The sequence below is a fragment of the Ailuropoda melanoleuca genome, chromosome 7 (assembly GCF_002007445.2).
Source record: "Ailuropoda melanoleuca isolate Jingjing chromosome 7, ASM200744v2, whole genome shotgun sequence".
Taxonomy (NCBI): domain Eukaryota; kingdom Metazoa; phylum Chordata; class Mammalia; order Carnivora; family Ursidae; genus Ailuropoda; species Ailuropoda melanoleuca.
This window is the reverse complement of record NC_048224.1, coordinates 741,280-755,061: the sequence shown is the minus strand read 5'-3', so window position 1 is coordinate 755,061 and position 13,782 is coordinate 741,280. Positions and strand designations below refer to the sequence as shown.

The 13,782-nt window shown below is 38.6% G+C and overlaps 1 protein-coding gene across 7 annotated transcripts in view; it reads right to left on the bottom strand.

The window, feature by feature from the left end:
- Nucleotides 1–13,782, bottom strand: part of KDM4C (lysine demethylase 4C) — a 502,429-nt gene that overhangs the window by 486,173 nt on the left and 2,474 nt on the right. For 5 of the 7 annotated variants that reach the window (XM_034663835.1, XM_034663840.1, XM_034663834.1 and 2 more), the window contains exon 2: nucleotides 12,372–12,472. The gene's annotated coding sequence lies outside the window, so the exon portion shown is untranslated. Of the gene's footprint in view, nucleotides 1–995; nucleotides 1,058–1,856; nucleotides 1,871–12,371; nucleotides 12,473–13,782 lie in introns of those variants that run through there. The other 2 variants (XM_034663839.1, XM_034663837.1) reach the window with 2 other exon arrangements.

Genomic DNA, 13,782 nt, shown 5'->3' with positions numbered 1-13,782 from the left:
GGGTAAGTGCCATCTGTTGGAAGCACCTGTATGGAAAATGTTCTGTCCCCGCAAGTGGAGCCTTCAGATGGGAAACCTGAAAGGGAACTTTGTTGGGAATTTTTGGAGCCCACTGTGTGCTGATATTGAGAAAACTGTTAAGTGCAGGGGCACTCTGGTTCCATTCATTGTATCAGAGTCAGCTTGTTACATCCTTTGGTTTTGCACTTCAATGCCAGCCGTTTGAGGCATCAAATTCAGGACTTTTGTGCTGCCAGAGGCAGGTGGCACAACATGTCAATGTTCAGCAAAAGTAAAATGAACTTTCGTAACTGCTTGACAGTGTCTCAACTGCCAGTCCCTGTAGGACTTTCTTCTATAGTGTTCCCAACTAAGAAAGATTAGCCCAGCCTTAAAGTTAGTCAACAGATTTGGGCAGAGTCTAATCGCTATTTCATATTCCAAATTATATTATACTTTGGTGAAAATACTCCATTTCAATGCTACAAAACTTTAATTTCAGCTTTTTTGAAAATCTCTGTGGTCCTTAAGCCCATGTTTTCTTGGGTTTGAAGGGCACGGTGAAGATAAAGGAACATGATACTCATGGATATAAGGCAAAAATATTGTTTACACACTCACAAAACTTTGAATTTTTCCTACACTAGCACACAATTGGGAGTACTCCTAATAAGGTGTACGATATCAGGGTTCTTTCTTTCTCTATTTTATTTTTCAATATCAGGCTTTTAACTCTACTTAGGAGGCAGGGTAACATGAGTAATTGTAATAACAGCAATGAGTAAACAACATAAACTTAGTTTCACACATTTTGAAATGTTATTTTTCTTCTAAAATTTTCAGAATTATCTTCCAAAATCAAAAGGCAAAAATGTTGTAATTAAAGAATATAAAAATTTTAAGCCAAAATTATTTAAAGTTGAACAATCTTAATATTTGGAAAGTGTATTTAAATCTCATTAACTATTGTTATAAAAATAAAATTAACGGGGCACCTGGGTGGCTCAGTCAGTTGAGCATCTGATTCTTAGTTTAGGCTCAGGTCCTGATCTCCTGGTTGTGAGATGGAGCCCTGCCTCAGGCTCCAAGCTCAGCATGGATTCTCCTTCAGATTCTCTCTCCCTCTGCCCTTCCCCTGCTTGAGTGCGCTCTCTCTCTAAAACAAATAAAAAATCATAAATAAATAAATAAATAAAATTAACATGATTTTAGCATTCAATGTCCACCTAGTTGCCAATGGTTTCTTTTCTTCATCTAGTTGCCAATGTTAACAGCATATTTCATGTATATTAGGTCTTGGCATACACGTGTAGGGCTTTAAAGATAATATGAATTAATATTCATAAATGTTTTCACTGCTGTTGCAAATGCTGTGCTAAACTAAGTTGTGAGTAATTCTGGAACCACTCATTGAAATACGAAGAGAATCAAGAAGCTGATGCTGCACACTACTGGGAAACGATAATTGTTATATAAGAATCCCTTGCATTCATGCTATCTGAAAGGATTTGACAAAATATGTAACTTGTTATGATGTGCTACTTAAGTGCTTCTGCTACTCAAACCTCTCCACTCGCTGTAGCCGTATCCATCTCTGATGTTGGCTCTGCACAACTGGGGAGCCATCAGAGCATTTGGATGCAGTCACATTTTCTTTTCTTTTCTTTTCTTTTTTTAAAGACTGATTTATTTATTTTAGAGAGGCAGAGAGAGCAAGCAAGCGAGGGTAGGGAGGGGAAGAGGGAAAGAATCTCAAGAAGACTCCCTGCTGAGCACAGAGCCCAACACAGGGCTAGATCTCATTACCCTGAGATCATGACCTCTGCCAAAATCAAGAGTGGGTCACTTAGGGGCACCTGGGTGGCTCAGTCGTTAAGCGTCTGCCTTTGGCTCAGGGTGTGATCCCAGGGTCCTGGGATAGAGCCCCACATCGAGCCCTACATCAGGCTCCCTGGTCTGCTGGGAGCCTGCTTGTTCCTCTCCCACTCCCACTGCTTGTGTTCCCACTCTCGCTGGCTGTCTCTCTCTCTGTGAAATAAATAAAATCTTAAAAAAAAAAAAAAAAAGAGTTGGTCACTTAAGTGACTGAGCCACCCAGGCACCCCTGGATACAGTCACATTTTTTTTTTAGGACAAAGAACAAGAGATGTCTTAAAGTGTTTATCTACCTGAGACCTAACAGGTAGCAGAATATACCACCCCAAAATATACCATTTTGGCATCAGGATTATTTTGAGCTAAAGGCAATTGAATTGAAGTATAAAAAAAAAATTTCTTCCCTCCATTTGCCTAAAAGCAGTACATAAACTCATAAAGGTGTTCCCTCTCTTCTCTCCACCAGAAAGAAGTTAATTACCAGAGCCAACTCTAGACCCTTACCAGCCCACAGACTGCACCAGAGGAATCTCCATAGCAAATTTTACTAATTTTATGTTCCATTAGTTCCCCACATATTTGCCCTCCCACAATTTGCTCCTAGAAACTCAAAGACCTTTCCTTTCTCTTCTCACTTCTCTAAACATTTATTGTTCTTTTGTTAAGATGCTATATTCACCATGGGATGCCTGGCTGGCTCAGTCAGAAAAGCATGCAACTCTCGATCTCAGGGTCATGAGTTTGAGCCCCATGTTGGGTATAGAGACTATTAAAAAATTAATTAATTAATTAATTAATTAATTAAAAGATGCTATGTAAGACCAAGTTCTAACCATTCCTTTGAGTTACTCACCTCTGAGTACTCCTACATATATACACTATTCTCATATTAATAAACTTGTTTTTCTCTTGTTAATCTGTCTTTCAGCAGTCTAATTCACATAGTTCCAGCAAGAGAACCTAAGATGGGTAGAAGGAAAAGAACTCTTTCCCGTTCTTCTAAAGGTCTCAGCAGTTTAGTGTTTGTGATATGTGGGGGCCACTAAAGTGCAGGCCCCTCTCAATGAGATCTAAGAGTAAATACTGCCTTATTTGGCTCCTATGATAACCATCAACTACAGGCCACATCCTCCCAATGGACCACGTAGTACAAATATAACTGTGGTAAATACATGGCCTTGGGAAAATAAATGCCCAAATAAACCTGAGCAACTCCCTTAGTGTTGCTGTTAACTTAAAACTACCCTGTACTGATTCAAGCTTCCAGATTTCCTTCTGGGGATGCCAGAAACTATTTGATGCAGCAATCTTCTACCAAATTGCCTCTATATAGGACTAATTACCTGATGCATTATCACCAAAAGCCTGTAGCCATTAGGAGGGCACACCATAAAAAGGATGCATTCAGAGAACCTAGCGATTCCGTAATAGAAGATCTGTGCTCCAATGGAAGCCATCTTTCATGTTAAGTGGACTTAGGACTGCTCTCCAAATGTGTTTTGATGAATTTAACACCTTTACTGACCCAAATCTAACTTTTCAGTAACTGGAAATATAAGAAAATAAGGTCATTTCACACTATTCAAAGGAAACCTAAATTAAAAGCCAGGGAGCAGGGGCGCCTGGGTAGCGCAGTCGTTAAGTGTCTGCCTTCGGCTCAGGGCGTGTTCCTGGTGTTCCGGGATCGAGTCCCACATCGAGTCCCACATCGAGTCCCACATCGGTCTCCTCCGCTGGGAGCCCGCTTCTTCCTCTCCCACTCCCCTGCTGTGTTCCCTCTCTTGCTGGCTGTCTCTCTGTCAAAATAAATAAATAAAATCTTAAAAAAAAAAAAAAAGCCAGGGAGCACAGAATTTGTTTGCACTTGAAATAAAGAATCTTGGTGTAGCAGGAGGTATCGAGTAAATACTGTAATTTAAATATGTGTAAGTGAAAGCAGCTCTGTTTTAACATGTAGTCTCTGTATTGCAGATAATATGCTTTTCCTCTCTAAAAAGAGCTTATAGAAAAATAAATTAAGGAAGCTCTTTCTGCCCACAGGTTCTGTCCCTGTGCTTTAATAAAATCACCTTTTTGCACAAAAAATAAATAAATAAATAATAAAATCTAAAAAATAAATTAAAAAATCAAAAAATAAAAGAGCTTGTTATAGTTTCTTAAATTAAATTAAAAATAAATATGTATGTATGCATCTATACTTAAGGTCTGAAGAACAACTGCCAACTTGTCAATCAATTAAAATCCATATATACAGATATGTCTACAAACATTCCATTTTTAAAAGTAACATCATGAAGCTGCAATTCATAAAAACGTATGAAACATGAAGAATTTGTTTCTGAATATTTTGCCTGAATGTATTTGTGGATTTATTTAGCCAAAAAGGTAACTTGCCAGTGTGAGTGACTGTGTCTGATGCTTACTATTCTGATTTACATTATTTTGAAGATTTTATTTATTTATTTATTTATTTGAGAGAGAATGCGTGCGTGTGAGCAGCGCAAGGGACAGAGGAGGGGGGAGAAAGAGGGAGAGAGAATCTTAAGCAGTCTCGGCACTAACCACAGAGCGCGACTCAGGGCTCAATCCCACGACCCAGAGATCATGACCCAGCTGAAACCAAGAGTGGAAGCTTAAGTGACTGAGCCACCCAGGTGCCGCTGAATTAAATTATTTTATAGTTAACTGCACAAAAACACATCTTAGGCTCAAGAAGAGAAATCTAATTCTGGGTGGATAAGAACAAGCCACAGGCAAGGAATAGATAAAAAGTTTGGTCCTGAAGCCTCCTAAAGGGGGAGACTAGGATTTAAAGACTCTTACCTGCCTTGAAGGTGGTGGAGTACTAGACAGAGGAGCCTCCGTCCTTAAATGAACGCATGCAGCAGAGGCCCCACCAATCCATGTTAGACTGTGATGTTAACAACAAACAAAATTTGTGTTTGTGTTGAGCACCCTAAAATTTGGGGTTATTTGAAACAGTAGTTTACCTGAAATTCACACAATTATTACAAACCTTATAGAATTGTCAGGATTCAAGAAAAATAATTCTGCCTAAGAAAAGCAGCTCACTCAGGTTTTAGAAAGATGGATGTCAAATCAACAAGTTCTCTTTGCTTTGCTAAATGATTCACTAAGGAAGCATACTGGTTCTTTAAAATATTTATTCCAAATTAGGGAGTTTAGTGTTTAATACCTGTCAAATTTCAAAAGGTTGATTAAATACATTATATAATGAACCTAGGAAATTTAATATTTTGCTGAATTTTTAAAAATTAATGGTGTTTTTGCTTCAATTTTAAAAAATTAACTGCGTGTTTTCTCTACTGTGGTTAGTACAGTTTATATGCTAGGCAAAATTGAGATCTTGAAGCACAGCATATTTGGTTGGTTCCATGCAAGAATACGCATTCCTGAAGTAATATGGAACAGCTGAAGGTTTAAGGAAATGTAATATGAAACATGGGGGTTCAGTTGAATGTATTACAATTAGAGTATACTTCTAAAAATCTCATGTATTTTATGAATTTTTTTTTGTAAAACTCAATATAAAAACACCCTAGTGTTTTTATCTTACAATTTTGTACATTTTGGTTCAGGTCTCAAAAGTACAATTTGTCTCAAGGAAATAATCCTGCAGACCAATGTGGGAGTTTAGAGGTTCCTCTTACTACAGTGGTTTCTACAGTTGTTTAGACCTTCGAACAGTTTATAAAAGCAGTTACAGGGATTTGTAAGCTTTCCCCCTGAATTTCAAAAAGTTTACTAAGCATTGTGGTAAAGCACTGACTGTATGACAGATATGGATTCTTTAGTCAACTTGCTCTTTGATAAAAGGCCAGTTACTTCTCCTCAATTTCTCATATGTAAAAATAGTGTTAGGACTATTTAACTCAAATTTACATTGTCAATTATACCTCAATAAAGATGAGGGGAAAAAAGTAAAGAATACTTAAAGGATTGTTTTAAGATTTATATAGATAACTTTTGTAGAGTCTAACACACTGATAATATACAATAAATGGTTCTTCTCACCCTTTTTCTAATAAAAACTACAGGTAACATTAACTAACAATAAGGATGGATAAGGTAACTTGAGTTCCCTTTTTCAATTGCTTTTACATCCATTCAGTATTAGATCATTGCCTTCAGAAATACTTTTCCACTGTAATTATTCCAAAGTCCTGTTTTTTTTTTGTTTTTTTTTTTTAAAGATTTTTATTTTATTTATTTGACAGAGATAGAGACAGCCAGCGAGAGAGGGAACACAAGCAGGGGGAGTGGGAGAGGAAGAAGCAGGCTCACAGCAGAGGAGCCCGATGTGGGGCTCGATCCCATAACACCGGGATCACGCCCTGAGCCGAAGGCAGACGCCCAACCGCTGTGCCACCCAGGCGCCCCCCAAAGTCCTGTTTTGACAGTACTATATGTATGTGATGAAAACAACTGAAAAACATATTTTTCTTTCTAAAATTGTGTTCCTTTTGGTAACCAAATTGTCTTAGAATCTGGTGCATAACTATATAGTATGTCAATAAAAATGGTCCTTGGTATAGAGAACCACAGGATTAGTATGTTAGGCTGTAGTCTTAGAAATGAACACTAGATGGCAGCTTTCAGATAAGAGCATCTGGGTATAAAATGACCCCTTTTCCCCACCAAAATTTAAGCCATGTCTTCTCTGAGTGTGGAATCTTTCTTACTCAAAGCATCCTGCTTCCCCAGGGACCCTCCCACTTGTTTCCATCAAGATAGCAGTTACTAACCTAAATAATGAAGCATCTGCAGAGACCTCTGGAGAGAAAAGATTACAAATAAAAAACAGAAATAGGGGTGCCTGGGTGGCTCAGTGGGTTAAGCATCTGCCTTCGACTCAGCTCATGATTCTGGGGTCCTGGCATCAAGCCCCACATTGGGGTGGGGCTCCCTGCTCAGTGGGGAGTCTGCTTCTCCCTCTGCCCCCCACTCCGCCCGCTCATGCTCTCTCTCTCAAATAAAATCTTAAGGAAAAAAAAACAACAACAAAAACAAAAACAAAAAAACCTAACCTGTAAGCCTGTCCCTCCATTATACTTTACTTTACTTTTTAAAGGATAAATACAAAGTGATTTCATCTTTGTGGTGATGAAGAAAATAGAGCAGGGGGAGAAAGGAATCTTCCCGAATCAATTCTAAAGACCTCAGCATGTTGTTCTTTACAACAGCAAGTTTTTTCAGCTTGTTCTTTTTCTTTTAAAAACATCTCTATTTCTTCTTTCATTCGTATCTTCAACAAGTGTTTACAGTGTACAATTTGGTGCACGTTATCAGTCTGTCACTGAAGGTGGGAGATTAGAAAATATATTTGGATAAGTTCAACCCTCTACCCTTCAGACCACCACAGTCTCATGAGGGAAATAAGACAGGAACATAAATGTCAGAGTAAGGCCTGTACATTTTGTTAGCACAGTACCAATGAAGTCTTACTAAGTAGCATTTTATCATCTTATGTTGGGGTAAGGAAAAAAGGAAGTGAGCTAATTTGAGTGTCTGCTGTATCATGGGTGCTTTACAGTGCCTGTACAACGTTAGGTAATTAGAACATTTTACTCATTTTTTGAGGAATCTTTTTTTTAGGAAGATTAACTAAAAAGTGCAAAGTCACACAAAAGGATGGCAGGATCAGGAACTGAAACTAGGTGTAACTGCCTCTTAAAGAAGGCACTATGAGTGAGATGTTAATTTTGGTAACTTGAATTAATTTCTGCTTTAGGAAGATGTTTTTCTTCTTCAGCAACAGCTCTTTCAGTGTCATAGACAAGGATCAAATTATAGTGAACTTTGTGTTACAGAATGGCAATATTCTCTTTCTATAATCTCTTCTTGCTTTGTATTAATTTTCCAGATATTGAATTCTCTGCTTTCACTCTTTTACTTCCTCTTCAACTAATCGTTCCCGGCCTTTCTCATCCTGTTCAAATTCTGCTATCTGATCCTAGGGTATAGGAGTTTCCTAGGGCTTTGCAGTAAATTATCACAAACTAGGGGCTTAAAATAACAGAAATTTATTCTCTCACAGTTCTGGAAGCTAGAAGTCCAAAATCAAGGCATCAGCAAGGCCACACCACCTCTGAAGGCTCTGGGGAAGAATCCTTCCTTGCCTCTTCTAACTTCTGGTGTTTGCTGGCAAGTTTTGGCGCTCTTGACATAAGAAAGCATCACTCCAATCTTTGTCTCTGTCTTCACAAGACCACACCTTCCCTCTGTGTATGTCTTTGTCCAAATTTCCCTCTTAGAAGAGGGATACCAGTTGCCCTAATCCAGCATAACCTCATCTTAGCTTGACTGCATCTGCAAAGACCCTATTTTCAAATAAGATCACACTCACAGGTTCCAGGTGGACATGAATTTGGGAGATACGCTATTCAACCTAGCACATAAAATTTGTTTTTAGTTTCTTGATTCTCTGCTTTAGGTTCTGTTTCTAGGTAATCTTGGAATAATTGCAACGAACAGGATTACTCTTCCAACTTCCTTCAATGGTCTTTCAACTTCTATCTACAATCTATGATTTGTGAGCAGCTGAATCACTTTACTTATCTTGCCTAGTGAAGTATTTCTGTCTTCATGTTTTAACAGAGCTTGGGCCCTGATTCCCTATTGCCTATGTCAGTGTATGCGTAAGTTTTTCATTACTTTTGGCCTCATCTGCAGAATTCACCTCCTCGAGATAATTGTTCCAATTATCTTTGCCATTCTCTTTGTAATCAACAGATTCGTCCTTTTCTTTTGAAGACCTCTCATGTGTATTCATAGTTTTATTCAGCTCAATGTGGCTGACTTGTCCCAATTCTTCACTCTCTGTAGAAACTGCTCTATTTTCCAAAGCCTGAATCTTCCCCCAGTCCTCCCCACATTTGAAAGCGCTCACATTTGATGGTCTCTTTAGTGACTTCTGCTTCATTGATGCTGTGGTCTGAATGTTTGTGTCTTCCCCAAAAGTTCGTATGTTGAAATCCTAATGCCTGATGTGATGGTATTTGGAGGTAGGGCCTTTGGGAGGTGCTTAGGTCATGAAGGTACACTTGGCACCTGGATCTTGGACTTCCCAACCTCCAGAGCTGTGAGAAATAAATTTCTGTCGTTTTTAAACTAGCCAGTCAGTGGTATTTTGTTATGGCATCTGGAATGGACTAGGACAATCAATGACCCTTTTTAGTTCTATAAATTCTAGTGATTTCTTATGTTTCATCTTCCCAGAAATTTGTAACATTTTTCAGATTTCTTCATCACTTCTTTCTCAAAGTCCATCTTAAATTCATTGTCCTCTGCCTTTGCCTACTTTCTTAAAGTCTTGGTTATAATTTTAAGGCCAGCCTTCTTAATAGTGAGTTGTATTCAGAAGCATATTCTGAAGTGACCATGAATCCAAGGATTTCTTGGCTCCTGTTTTCTTCTGTTAATGTTTGGACACGTTCTTAGGAATTTCTGGGATTTTTTCTTTCAAGTCAAGTTTATTTTCAATAATTTGAGGTTTAATTATCTTGCATAATCTATTTTACATAGAAAGGAACTTTCTCCAGATTAAAACAATATATTCCCCAATCTCCATCAAAGCCACGATAATGAGAGGCTTCAAGGCCACTCCATGAACATCAGTCAGGTGCAAATGCTACAGGAAGCATAGCTGAAGTTAACTGTTTTCTTCCTGGGTGTTCTTCACCTTATCTAACTTTCTAGGTGCCCTATGGCCAAATCTTCAGTTCCAACATGGGACACCCTTTCCCTCTATGTTTGACCCAGAAAAGGGTTGTCGAACTGCTTCTCCTGTCTGGGTCTGGGGTCAAAGGCAAAGAAAGGGGTGGACAGGGGGCAGGACCAGGAGAAGGAGAAAGAGGGGCAAGCTGGGCTCCTGGGGTATGGCCTCCTCTTCGGTCTCTAAGCGCTGTGTCCTGTGTTCATATACCACCGTCACCTTCCACCACCCCAAACCCCCATCCCTCCCCAGCCCCTACCATCCCCACCTCCTCCACCCTGGCATGGTCTGCAAGCTCCTGCCATTCTCCTGCTTCCCTCCACCTCTCCCACTAAAGCATATCTGCTCCTCAGGTCTGTGTGCCCAAACTTCCCTCATGAAAAATAAAGATAGCCTTACACGGGGGTGGGGGGGGAGCACATTATTTTAAATAGAACAAACACTGGGAGACCTTGGTTTTTCTCTTTCTGGTTTATTCAGTGCCAATTTACTTTGCTGTTACATCCTGCTTCTTGCTTTTCTCATTGTCAGTCATTCATGTATTGGTTGGAAACAAGTCTACAGCATTTATTTATCTAATGTAAAATATAACACATACACTGAAAACTTCACAGAACATTATATACCATAATTATTAAATAATTATAATATAGAAATCCTTTAGACACTATCCAACACATATACCAGTTCTGTAAGTCCCCAACTGCTCCCCTCCCTCCAAGATCACAACCCATCTCTCTCCTCTGGAGATAAATTCCACCTGGATTCTCTTTGGAATCACTTTCTTGCTTTACTCACCCCCCTTTTTAGTATCATTACCTTAATGTGCATACCTAAACAGTGCAATTTGGTTGTAACTGTATTGAAGATTATGTATATGGACTTATACCCTATGATTTTTTTGTCTTCTTTCTCTCAACATTGTGATATTTATCCATGTTGGATTTAATTGTAATTTGTTCCTTTTCATTAACATACAGTTTTCTGTTGTATGAATATAGCATACTTTCTCATGTTCATAGATAATGGGACTATTTGTTTGGGGCTATCAGGAACACTCCTGTCCATGGATCCAGGGGCACAGGTACTTATGTATCACTGTTAAGATGCAGCGTTTAATTCATAAGGTCTGTGGTAAAGCCCAGAAATTTACATTTCTAATACATTGCTGGGAAATGCTGAGGTTTTTGGTCTACAGTCCACTCTTGAATAGCAAGGGTCAGTGTATAGCTGGGAGTGAAAGCGCTGGATCAGAGAGTATCTATATCTTCAATTTTTTTAGAAAATGTCAAACTGTATTTAAAGTTGTTCCATGTATTCCTATCGTTTATCACTCTTGCCAGCATTGGTTGTCAGATTTTTCTTTGTCAAGTTCCTAATATTTGCCAACCAGGGGAGTGATTTAAATTCGCATTTTCTGGATATTTATGAAATTGAAAGCCTTTTAATGTTTATTATCCATTTGGATTTTCTCTCTTTGGGAAATGTCTGAGGTTCCCCCCACCACCACCCATTTTCTTTTTCTCATTGAAAAAACTGCTGTCCCTTTGACCACTGTTGGGAGGAAAAGCTTCCTCTATCTTTTTAGAGTTACATAAAGTTACATAACTGGGGGGTCTGATAATCAAACTGATAAAAGGCTGTTAACAGGGGAAAAAAAGGTTTATTCATATACATATGGCATTAACAAAGGAAGAAGCTAGCTCAATGAACAGTTAGAGACTTATACACCTAATTTACTATAGGAAAATGGCTTCTATGGGAAGAATAAATAGATTTACATAGGATAAAGACATGGGTTTTTAGAAGAACAATCTGAGAAGATTTATGCTGATGGGAGTGGTCTCTCCTTCCTTTTCATGGCCATGAAACTCCTCTGAGAAAGGGATTTATGGTTTACTCTTGGTTTCTCTACTGGGGGTAGGGAAATTCTGGCAGCCTCACTTCCCAGAAGTTTCTGCTTTTAATCAGATAAAGGAAGCTCTCAGAAGGCTTCTTTCTACACCTATTGATTCTCAAATGTCTTCAGCTTAAAATAATCTCCATACTGACCCTGGGGTTCCAAATGGTCCCTACACCATCTTGTAAATATCCAAATACTTTTTTTTTTCTTCTTGAGGTTTCTTTCTTTCATCTATTTTTTGAGAGAGAGAGAAAAAGAGCACACGTGCGTACAAGGGCGGGGAGGGTCAGAGGGACAGGGAGAGAGAATCTTAAATCAGACACTTAACTGACTGAGCCACCCAGGCACCCCTCTTCTTGAGGTTTTTAACTGATAAAGTATCAAGCTATGTAGTTAAATTAATCCCTTGGTAGTTACTGGACCTTTATTTTCAGACCTCTTCTAATATCAGCGCTTTCAAAAGTACTCAATTTTTTTTTTTAAGATTTTATTTATTTATTTGACAGAGATAGAAACAGCCAGCGAGAGAGGGAACACAAGCAGGGGGAGTGGGAGAGGAAGAAGCAGGCTCATAGCGGAGGAGCCTGATGTGGGGCTTGATCCCATAACACCGGGATCACGCCCTGAGCCGAAGGCAGACGCTTAACCGCTGTGCCACCCAGGCGCCCCCAAAAGTACTCAATTTTTAAATTATTTTTATTTGATTAAAAAGAAAGAGACTTTCTGGTATCCATTTTCAGTTGAATTAAATACTAGGCAGGTAAGCATTCTTATTTTAGCTGACTTGTTAGAGATGCTTTTTAGCAGTGTGAGAATGAGTACAATATACTGTGTTAGTTTCTGAGATAAATTTCTTACCTTTTTGAAAGGAGGACTCCTGGAGTTGACTTAGCTTGGCGAAATCAAAAGCAAAACATCAGAACTTTTGCTTTTCCATTTTCCTATGAATTTCTCTTGATCTAGGCAAAAAAAACAAAATAAAGTCAGGGTAATGGATTCCTTTTACTCCCCCTTATAGCTTTTTAGTTCTTTTAGAATTTTTAGAACCCACAAAGGTTTTTTTCTCTGTCTCTCATTTGTTTCCTTTTGCCAAATACCCCTTCCTTTTTCCATAGCTAATGGAAGCTCAGAATGAAATATGCTCCATTGTAGCAAATGTATTAAGCTTGGCAGAAAAATTTCCTTTCAATTTTCCCAATCATATTGAATACATTATCTCTGCTGCAGGTCCTTTTAATAAGAGGCAGAATGTATATATTTTCAAAAGATTTTATTTATTTATTTATTTGAGAGACAGGAGGAGAGCACAGAGGGAGCAGACTCCCTGCTGGGCAGAGAGTTCGACACAGGGCTTCATCCCAGGACGCTGAGATCATGACCTGAACCCAAGGCAGACAATCAACTGACTGAGCTGACTGAGCCACCCAGTCACCCCCAAAACGTATATTAAAAACTAATGAATAAAAAAAAATCAATAGAAAAATGTGCCAGGGTTTCACTGAGTTCCCAGAAAAGAATATAAATGGCTCTTAAATATAAGATGCTCATTTTCCAAGAGAAATGAAAATTAAAACTATTATGTAATACAATGACAACCTTATCACATCAGCACAGTAAATAAGTATGCTAATATTTTGTTGATGAGACTATGGGGAAATATATATACATTGCTAGTAGAAATTAAATCAGTACAACCCTCACAGAAGGCAGTTTGGCATTTATCTATCAAAATTTCAAATGCATATAACTTTTGACATAGAAATGGTCTCTTCTTGGGTAAGATTTTATTTATTTGACAGAGAGAGCAAGCACAAGTGGGGAGTGGCAGGCAGAGGAAGAGGGAGAAGCCGGCTTCCTGCTGGGCAGAAAGCCCGATGGGGAGCTCCATCCCCGGACCCTGGCATCATGACCAAAAGCAACCGCTTAACCGAATGAGCCACCCAGGCGCCCCGAGAAATGGTCTTCTACGAATTTATACTGTCATAAATTTGCACAACTGCAAAACAACTTTTTTCATTACAGCACTGTTCATAACGGACAAAAGACTGGAAAGATCCCAAATGTCCATCGATAGGGCACTGGTTAAAAAAAAAAGCAACATATATCTACACCATGGGATCTGTCCAGCTATACAAAAAGCAATGATACTGTATACTCTTATGGATCTCAAAAAATGTTTTTTTAAATGAAAAAAGCAGGATGCAGAACATTATATATATTAGACCATAATATAAAAAAAGTAGGAAAATAAGTGTATTTATATTTCCTT